The following is a 10,803-nucleotide window of genomic DNA, read 5'->3' on the forward strand; positions in this document are numbered from 1 at the left end:
TATTTCTCCTTTCGGCTTCAAACTCAGCGGACAGACCCGGGGCATTAAATCAGTCTTCACAGGGACATCTCCTCTGCCAGAACTTTATTTTTATCTACTGTGTCTGTTTCTTGACAACTTCATTAGTCTGGGTTATTTATCAAGTGTTCTTGACTTTTTTGTTCTTCTATTATAGGGAGTGGGACACCTTTGAATCCCAACAGCTATGTCTGACATTATAGCTATCAAGGTTGTCAAAAAAATAACATTTAAATAGATTTACTAGATGCCCTTCTTTATTAGCTCACGTTAGCATTAGTAATTAATCAACAAAGATGATGGTAAAGATAACCACTGACAACAATCAGCCACAGCGTTTTCATATATGTCTGATGTAATGATGTAATGAAGGGCCACTGATTGTAAAGTTAAAATAAACAGCAACATTTTGCAACAAATTACGTTACTGTGTGATATTTATTTTTCTCATAAAAATACGTCAATGGTAAATCTGAATGTTACATTCAAATATAAATATTAATACTAAATGTTATATGTAAATGTTTAATCTAAATTTAAATGTTCGATTTAAACTTCAAATTTAGACTTAACATTTATATTTAAATGTAACATTTGGATTTATCATTTAGACTTAGTATTTTGATTTAACATTTAGCATTTAAATTCAACATTTAGATTTAACATTTACATTTATATTTAATCAACATTTATATTTTGATGTAACATTTATATTTAACATATATTTTAATGTAACATTTAGATGTATCATTTAAATTTAATATTTAGATTTAACATTTAGCATTTAGATTCAATTTAATATTTACATTTACATTTAGTCAGCTCACTATTCTAATCTTTAAATTGCGTATACACTGGAAAACACAATGTTTCCATGTGAACTTGTGACCGCGTTTATCTACCTCGTAGAAGCTATTGCCATGATTCTTTCTGTTCACAAATGACTCTAAGAAGCTTTTTTTAAACAATCTGTGGAGCCTAAACTTCAGCCTTCACAGTCCAGAACTATGACTTTGTTTCAGTTCCACTGGCGACCAACTTCCAACAGTCATGGAAGTCGCTACATACCACAGGTTACATCTGGTCACAGGTCGTGTATAGTCAATCATTAAATACAAGCCTATTGACTGTCACTGTAGAGTGAATAACACGTACATCCGACCAAACATGTTCATGAGGTGTGATTTCATTATTTGTACATCGACTTGAATGTGTAAAAGTTAAGCAAGTGAATGCTTTCCCATCACAGGTTTAACCACAGCACAAGTACCAAATATATAGACATGTATTCAGCAAAACAGACGCTATGACCTCATATTAACTTGTGACCAAATTAATGTAAATCCACACAAATATAGTGATGTTGTGAGAAGAGTTTTATCAATATATATATATATATATATATATATATATATATATATATATATATATATATATATATATATATATATATATATATATATACTAGGGATGTAACGATTCACTCAACTCCCGATACGATTCTCTCACAATTTATTTTACAAAATGGGACTGCAGACAAATTTTTTTTTTGGGAAAAAAACTAGAAAATACTGTACTATTTTCCTTTTATTTTTCATTGTCAAAAGAATTCCTAGATAAACTATTCAAAACAATGCAATTTAACTAAAAATAAATCTTGAATGAAATAAATAGAGGAATAATACAAATGAAAATGAAGCCTATTAATTTAAATTCTGGTTCTATAATAAACAATGCAAAACTGCATAATAGTTCTTTTTCTTTTTAAAAGTACAACTGAAAATGTATTTTGTGCCTTAACAACACAGTGGTAACACAGTGGTCGGTTGGCATGCAGATATCTTGCAGTGAAGAAGAGAAGCTATGCTAGCAGACAGAGCTAATAGAAAAACGTGACTTTTACAGATTTATTACACATTTATTAACATATTTAAGAGTAGAAGGTGGCCAGAAAGAAAGTAGTAGCAGACTCCGCCCGCCGCCTACACTCTGCTGGTTAAAAAAAGTACTGCGATTCATTTTTCAGAAAATCAATATCAACCGTGATACCTATGAATCGATTTTTAACTGCCTTACGATCAATCGTTACATCCCTAATATATACATATATATTTATTTTAACTGAACAAAGCATTATTTCTCGTCAATGTCGACTGGTCGCCCCCTTCTAACAGTCACAGGTTACAGCTGCTATTATAAACCTATTTAACGACACTAAACAGTGAATTTAACAGCTGGATAAACATGATTATGGGGTACATTATACACTTCTGTATCATACATTATTGAAGACAAAGCTTTGTTCGCTTACATGTCGTATTACACGTAAGGGGAGACAAACAATAAAACAATATGTGATAATAAAAGTCAAATATTGACTAAACCGAGCGTTGAGGTCGCTAGCGTAGCACAGTAGTAGCATTCAGTGAACGCCGGAAGTAAACGGGATTGGATTTACGTGATTGTTTTGACGGACCAACTTTAAGTATGAGGCACAATTCCCGTCTAATGTCTTTACTTTTCAAGAAATTTACAAGATCAAGGCATTAGTGAAAGTTTGCAAGATGATATGAACGCTTCAGGGTGACGTCGGATCCGTTACTGCGCTCATACATTTCAGTTTTATTGTGAAAGAACTGTACTTATGAATACATAATGTGCTTGTAACCCCCCTGATATTTTGCCAGATGTACTTGTCGATGCAAGCTGAGCTGAAAGCACAATGCGCTGTTGCCTCAGCAGAATTGCAAGGTTATTGTATTGCTCCTGAGGCATTAGGGAACATTAAAACAAAAATAAAAAAATCCAAATACACAACACTCCTTTGTGAGTTGAACAAGCATTTTTAAAGATCAAATGATCTCTTTTTATGACCTATTTAATGGGACAAATGGGTGGGGCCTGTAGGATGATTGAAAATGAAGAAATGACATGCATTAGTGCAGAGATGGGCAAGAATGTGACTATCAGATCCAAGGAACAAGTTATTACATTCATGTCAGCATTAAGAATAATGACTAATGAACATTATTACAAGAAAAAAACAAAGGGTTTGTGTGTTTTGTATATTTTATTGTTATTTTTGTAATCATCTAATGAGTTTTTGGAGTCATTTTATATATTGTGTTATGCTTTTGTATAGTTTTTTGTCATTCTGTGTACTGTTGTTGTCGTTTTGGATGATTTTTTCTGAGTTTGTGTTGTTTTGGAATAATGTTTATTTTAGTTGTTTTTCTTGTGTTTTTCTGCTATTTTGTTATCTTTAGTGTTTTTGGAGTCTTTTTGTGTATTTTTGTGGTCATTTTGTATTTCTGTATTTGTTTGCATTTTTTTTGTTGTGTTTTGGGAGTCAATTTTTGTATTTTGGTTGTGATTTGTGTTTTTGGAGTCATTTTATGTATTTTTGTTGTGGTTTTGTATCGTTTTCTGTCATTCTGTATACTTTTGTATGCTTTTCTCTCATTTTATGTGGTTTTGGAATAGTTTTGTTTATTTTTGTTGTCTTTTTGGAGTCTTTCTTGTGTATTTTCCATGTTTTCTATAGTTGTTGTATACTTGGCCTAAATATTAAGTATTTTTCTGCCATTTTGTGCGTGTGTTTTTTTTTTTAAAGTCATTTTTTCTGTTTACTTTTTGGGGACGCACAATATTGGACAGAGGGCCGCATGTTGGCCCCGGGCCGGCAGTTGCCCATGTCTGCATTAGCATATCTACAGGGTGTTTCCTAACAATCACTTTGAACTAGTCAATCATTCTTAGTTGGTGTCGTCTCTGGTTTATCACTGACTTTTCTCAGACATTTTTTGACGGTAACAAAAGTAGATTCTAAACAGCTTTCTGTAGATCCTCTGTAGCCTTAGATACTTTTAATACTCAGTGTGTGTCATTGAGGTGTACTCTATTTACCACCACTATTGTTGACATTTGAAATGTGAACTTTAAAATCAAACGGTGGCATAGGCAAAGACCAGGGATGGCATTAATGAGGGACTTTGGCACACAACGTCGATTTAAAAGTCCATTAACTTTGCAGAGCGCTCTGCATACCAACTCTTCTTCTTTGTGTCCCTCCCCCCCCCCCAAGTCTGCTGCAGCAGCTAATTGTCATTCTGGGTAAGGATGGCCCATAAAAGTTACTGTTTGCCTGTGCGCAGAGGCTTCTGGGTGCACCTTGTGGTGCACTGAGTTGTTGTAAGTCTTTGTACACATAAATAAGATAAAGGGAGGAAATGGTCTACAGGGGAATGGATTCTGCCTGATGGGCTGAATAGTTAGGAACAAATTTTATAGGGAAGTTAAGTCCTGATTCCCTTCTGTGCAATTACATAAGTTGTCACTCATGACACAAAAATGTCAGCAAGGCAACGAGTCAACATTTTAGATGCTTATTAAATTCAAACTTTCCTCTTTATGCCAGTGGTTCTCAACCTTTTCAGCCCACGACCCTTAAAATAAAGGTTCCAGAGACCGGGGACCCCCACTGTAGCTGAAGGTGGTTGAACATTAAAGAACAGTCATGTGGAGACGGGGCAATCCAAAAGGGGGAATAAAGGGTAGAGATTTTTGGGGCCCATCCTTAAAGTCAGCAAAATGATGGTCCATTGTTCTATGAATCTGTGATAACCACATTTATTTACTTATGGGTTGCATAAAGGGAGGGAGTGGTGATTGAGATGGTAAATGCATCAGATCAATCTATAAAAGGTAAATAAAATACAAATTAAAAAGCATTAGCAATTTATTTTTCAGAGTTTCTAACAAGGTCATGTCCCGTCTTAAAAAAAATGTGATGTTGTTCTGCTTATTGGACAAAGTCATGGAATCACAATTTACAGTATCTTCATGCTTTCTACATCTAGCCTCTGTCCATGGTGCTGAAACATTCAAGAACTGGATCAGAGACATCTCACTTCCTGTTTTACTTCCTGTCTCTCGCTTCCTCTGACACATGTATAGAGACAACACACACATGCACACATCATACAGACGACACACTTGCACACAACATACAGACGACACACATACACACACCATACAGACGACACACATGCACACAACATACAGACGACACACATACACACAACATACAGACGACACACATGCACACATCATACTGACGACACACATACACACAACATACAGACGACACACATACACACAACATACAGACGACACACATGCACACAACATACAGACGACACACATGCACACAACATACAGACGACACACATACACACATACAACATACAGATGAAACACATACACATACAACATACACACGACACACATACACATACAACATACAGACGACACACATACAACATACAGACGACACACATACAACATACAGACGACACGCATACAACATACAGACGACACACGTACACACATACAACATGCAGACGACACACGTACACACACAACATGCAGACGACACACGTACACACATACAACATGCAGACGACACACGTACACACATACAACATACAGACGACACACGTACACACATACAACATACAGACGACACACATACACACATACAACATACAGACGACACATACACGCATACAACATACAGACGACACACATACACGCATACAACATACAGACGACACACATACACACATACAACATACAGACGACACACATACACACATACAACATACAGACGACACACATACACACATACAACATACAGACGACAGATGTTTTTACTAGTTATACTGGCTTTATACTGCTTTTTCCTATTCTATTGGGTTTTTAACATTAATTCTTAAACTTGCATTCTAACTGGTTTTACTGGTTTTTCAACCGGGGTTTACTAGTTAGTGTACTGGTTTTATATTGGATTTTTTTTACCCATATTCTACTGGGTTTTTAACACATACTACTGTAAATACTGGTCTTCTAAATGTTGGTTAAACTGGTTTTTATGCAGGATTTACTGGTTATACTGGTTTTATACTGCTTGTTCATATTCTATAGGGTTTTTAACACATACTAATGTGTATACTGCCTTCTAACTGGTTTTTACTGGTTTATATTGGCTTTTTTTTAATTATTCTATTGGGTTTTTAACACATACTAATGTGTATACTGCCTTCTAACTGGTTTTTACTGGTTTATATTGGCTTTTTTTAATTATTCTATTGGGTTTTTAACACATACTACTGTTTATACTGTTTACTGGTTTTATACTGGTTTTTATACTGGGTTTACTGGTTTTATACTGTTTTTTCTTATTCTACTTGGTTTTGAGCACGTGCTACTGTATTTAATGGCCTTCCAAATGTTTAATTGGTCAAACTTGTTTTTATACTGCTTTTATACTGCTTTTTTCTATTCAACTGGGTTTTTAACATGGTAAATTTTAATGTGCGCATTGGCACAATATGTAATTCATATTAAATGATGAAGTAAATTTGAGGGTAATTATCTGCTTTTGTGTTTAGGGTTTGTCTTTTCATTAATTTTCCACATGTGAATAGAATAAGATTAAAATATTGAGATTTTTTATATTGCTTAAGTGGAAATATTAAGTTATATATTGCTTCTTTAATTACAACAGTGATTTCCAATTTCAGAATTTAGAGTTTGTAACTCTTGCTATTTAATAATTTTTTTTACTGAATTATTTTTACAATTTATTTTTACAATACAAGACACAGTCGGTCTTTCGATGATAAATAGGTAAAACTTTAAAGGAGAAAAGTATAATGTGTGCAACTATTGTTATTTTACGTGTTAAAAAGGTTTTAACAAGCTTTTTTTTTTTTACATAGCTTTACTGTAAAAATATAGTTACTGTATACACTGCTTTTCTATATTATGGAATGAACTTTTAATAACAGTGATATATAATTTCAGAATTTACAGTTTTTAACTCGATATTCCATTTTTTTTACTGTATTTTTTACAATCTCTTTTAAGCTTGTCATATACGTTTAATTGCATTTTAACAGAAATTGTGAATCAGTCAGAAGAATTGGATACTTACTTTGTGAATGTTTTCTGTGCCCTTTATTTCGGTTGAAAACCTACCAGTTTGAGCACATTTGAAAGGATTTGGACGACACTGGAGTCATTCAAGTAACACATGAGTTCACCTGAAACGGGTGCAGCATGTCAAACAAAAGCAGTTCAAAACCCACTGAAGCTTTCCCCCTCCGTCTCTGCTCTACAGCACATTCGGTTATCAAATATTAAAGACGCTCATTTAGTCCATTTACTCAGTTGACTTACTGCATCAAGGCGGTGAGTACTTTCATTGGCTTCCATTACATTCTTTAATTTGGGCTCCATGCTGTCTGGGGTATTGGATTCAGAGAGTGAAAAATGGAGGGACGGATTGATGTGATGGGGTTCAGACAGGAATGGTTAGAGGTTTAGGAATAAATTGCCGCTACATGGAGAGAATGAAAAAGGTACGGGAGGAAAAGAAGAAGAAGACGCGTGGAAAGAGACGCGGAGTAATAGCAGAACGCTGCCGATAACTGATAGAAACAAGGTGAGGCTTCGACTCTCACAGAAAGTCAATTTACACCCCGTGCATCCATTAATCCCACTGCTAACCAAACTTCACGCGTCACCTCTAGTTCGCCACGTTTTTTTTCTACTTTCCCCTTTGTTTCTCTATTGACGGATGGGACGCGACCAGCAGTGAGCCAGCAAAACTCTGATAACAGGGACTTCATATCAAGCTGCTCCATTATTGAGACGCCTGGCCGTATCGGGGATCACTTGCGTACTTGTTGGAGTTTGTCAATGTCTTAGATTCACAGTACGATGGTGAGAGGAGGGCAAGGCAAGAGCGAGACAGTTGGATAAGATGGAGAAGAGTGTCTAGGGTAGGGGATTGATGTTTGAGAGTAAACAAAAGGAAGTAAGTGTTGCTGAGACAGCATGAGTGTTACATGAGGGTAATGTATTGAGGTGGTTACGAGAGCAGTTGTTTCCAACCAGGGGTATGTGTACCCTTAGGGGTCCTTGAACACATCTCAACGGGTGTAGGGAATCGATTGCCAGTTTAATTTCTAACATTGTAATGTGGCACAACTCTTCAAGACAACCAATCAAAAGGTGAAGTTCAAAATCGAAAATAGCCAAAACATCTGAAACAGATGAATGAAAGGGAGAAACCTGAGTTTAATGTTGGACCAGATGCAGGAGAGGGTTTAGACGAGCCTGCTGATACAAATAAACAATGGCTAACATGAACTAAGGGGTACTGGCAATTATAGGTGTATCGATTCGTCTTTTCGATTTGTCTCATTGGTTAATTTAGAACTATTCAGTCTGAAAAGATTCAATGACTTATCCATCTTAGCAAGAAGCCGTCACAGACAGTCAAGTGACGTCTTTATCATTTTTAAAAAAAAAATTGAATTACTTTATTAATCCCTGAAAAACATCCACATAAAGTCTGCAGTCCTTAAATCCAATGCGTTATTTCCTTGTATCGATACAATCAATGGGTTCCCTTTTAAAAGGCCAACTTGCCGAGTACAGATCGATTTAGTTAGATTGTAGGAATATAAATTGATACATTGATCTAATTGATGAATCGTTACAACCTTACTTGCGAATTAGGATTAGAGGGTAAAATAGGTTGAGGAGGCAGTTCTAGAGGTTGAAGTTGTCTGTAGGTGAGTGGGCCTGATCAAAAAGGCTATAAAAACAAGTTATGAAGTCAATAATCGTGTTGACTCAGGGGGGAGTTCTATTGAGTTTACGCACTCCAGTACACTTTAGACACACCAGTACAGTAGGTGGCGATATGCACCTATCCTAGTTGGTTGCAACATGCCAATAACCAAGACAAACAAACCACAAGAATTTTGTTTCAAGAAGGATTAGAAACGGATCTAGCTTGCCGAATCTCGACACCAATGGTTTCCATTTGTCAAATGTTACGATAAAGAATAACATACACTGAATGTGTCGGACCTTTGTTTCACACGACCCTCAGGTCAGCAACAGCGTGTTCATCCATATAAAGCAGGAGATCTAGACTAAACAGGAGAACATGTTTAGATAAAGCCCAGAGACCCATCACCAAAAAATAACTTGTATATTTAAAAGAACAACAAATTAATTCATATATCACTGTTTTTTGGCACTTAAAATATTTGTGTATTATGTACATTGCATTAAGAATTTTAATTTTTCAAATGAATTTTCAAACTCTGTGTATGATTTTAACCTGTATCATGCCTTGGTTGGTCTGAAATTGGTTCTTTTAATACGTTTCCTGATTATGTTCAAAGGACAAAAACACTCTGGCAAGATTAGGAACCTTAACATTAAGCTTTACATTGATGATGATAAAATAGATCCGGTTCCGTATGGTCTGCGAGTTATTGACGTCTTGCCATCATTCAAAGTAAACGATTGTGTTGAATGGTTTAACTGTTCATGCCCAGTGAGCAGTTGGACATCTTTAGTCTCCATCATTCACTCTTTCACTTCCTTTGATGCTCAGGCAGCTTCACGAGAGAGGAACGCAGATTATCTCCAAACGCATTGTGCATGTAATGGTGACTTTGTTCTTGGAGAAGACGTATTTAGAAGAGATTAGTTGTGTGCAGAGAAGGATTCCCCTCCTACAGCCCTTTGATGCCTAATGATGGGAGGGCGTTTGGATTGATCAGGCACTGTGTGGGCCAGATGAAAGGCTAAGTTTAGACAGGGATCTACTGCTTTCCCCCAGGAGGACTCTTTGCTCCTCTCCACCCATCCATCTCTGCCTTTGCTGTGAATCTACCTTTCACTCACGAGTGGTTAACTGCTGCGTGGCTCCTCCTCATCATTCCATCACACCCATCATCAATCATTAGCCAAGCTCTCAATCCAAGAAATTCCTTCTAATGGATGGTTCTTCAACGTCTGGCGGCATCTCGTAAACTCATCACACACTTCTGGAATCCTAGTGGGAATCTAAACTGAATGTTTAATTTCCCAAATCACCAAAGAACCTTTAAAACCTTCTTCTTAACAACTTTTGATAAACTTTTACAGGAATTTATCTTTTCAATTAACCGTTCAGCTCTTGTTCAAAGAGCTTAGCACAGCGTCCCTCACCGTCTCCATCAACCTCTCTGCAGGGCATTACATGCTTCTACTCCATCTATTAATGACATCAATGCAATGCTTCACTGCTCCATAGGAAACCAATGGAGTCATTGTTGAAGTGTGTGATGACTTCTACCCACTCCAGTCCTCGCTAATATTGAATCCAACTGTCCTCTTTATTTATCCATAAGATTATAGCTAAGCTACATACATATGCTAACTACACACACACACACACACACACACATATATACTGTATATATATATATATGAAGGTAAGAAAAGTCAAATGTCAAGGTTCCCCTTTACTCACTCAATGATATAATAGGATTATTACACTATTAGGGGACAAAGGCTTTTGCTTGTACCATAAAATAATGTTTTATGTGGCACTACCAGCCTGTCATTGCCTGATCTCATTAGATCTCAGAAGCTAAGCAGGTCTGGGCCTGGTTAGTTGGTGGATGGGAGACCACTGAGAAGTCCAGGCGCCACAGCGGGGTGTCAGTCACCCCCGTGGTATCTGTCATTGTGTCCTTGGGTAAGATACTTTACCCACATTGCCTGTTATGAATGTAGTGTGTGAGTGAGTGTTGGTGGTGGAGGTTTTATAACCTTATTTTATTTACATTTCAGGCTCAGCAATTTTGTTATTTTTTTGACCAGTTATTACATTTCAGGTTTTTTTTAATTTATTTTAATATTAAATATATA

The 10,803-nt window shown here is 36.2% G+C and overlaps 1 pseudogene; it reads left to right on the plus strand.

Moving 5' to 3' along the window:
• The first annotated feature begins 10,471 nt into the window (after window positions 1-10,471).
• Window positions 10,472-10,589, plus strand: LOC114480906 (uncharacterized; annotated as a pseudogene).
• Window positions 10,590-10,803: the final 214 nt, after the last annotated feature.

Source organism: Gouania willdenowi, chromosome 18 (genome assembly GCF_900634775.1).
Source record: "Gouania willdenowi chromosome 18, fGouWil2.1, whole genome shotgun sequence".
Lineage (NCBI taxonomy): Eukaryota > Metazoa > Chordata > Actinopteri > Blenniiformes > Gobiesocidae > Gouania > Gouania willdenowi.